Raw genomic sequence first — 675 nt, 5'->3', positions numbered from 1 at the left:
TATTGTGAATTATGTGATAGTTTACATGGGAGAACATTAGCTTTACATTCATCCAATCATATATTGTTTCATTGCCATGATTACAATGCTCTCCATGCATCATCAAACAATCAAAAGGTATAACCCATAAGCCTGACCCTCAGTCGTCAGCACACTGCCCCTCTCCCTCTTTGAGTCTAGGGTCCCCATTCTCTCCATCTCTCCATGTCATCATCTCTGCCTCCATCTCTGGCATCACTGTTTCTCTGGGTAGGGTCCCACACTCTGTTCTTCTCCTTTGATGGTCCCTGGGACCTCTCCTCCTAGACTGCAAAGTCAACCACTCCCCTCCTTTTGCTACAAAACATCTACCTTTACATTTCCAACCCTCACTCAGTCCCGATAGCAGTTATTCACTATTGTACCACAAGAGTCCTATCCCCATCTCCTTTCATCAGCCCCACCCAGACAGACTGGATACTACTCAGTGGAGATTTTACCTTCCTCATGCCCTCAGGATCTAGGATCCCTCTTGAAAGCTTGTAAGCCAGTCACTTCTTGTCTTTGTAGCTCTCCCATTTTGGGTAGACAAATATCCAAGTTGCCTATCCCTGTCTACCCTGGTTATCGAGGGGGTGGGAATGATCCTCGCTGTAAAGATTGGTTCCCTCTTTTGAGCTACTGCATCCATAGGTG

This window comes from Chrysochloris asiatica, unplaced genomic scaffold (assembly GCF_000296735.1).
Source record: "Chrysochloris asiatica unplaced genomic scaffold, ChrAsi1.0 scaffold00044, whole genome shotgun sequence".
NCBI lineage: Eukaryota > Metazoa > Chordata > Mammalia > Afrosoricida > Chrysochloridae > Chrysochloris > Chrysochloris asiatica.
The sequence above is the reverse complement of the archived record's forward strand: the minus strand, read 5'-3'. Positions refer to the sequence as shown.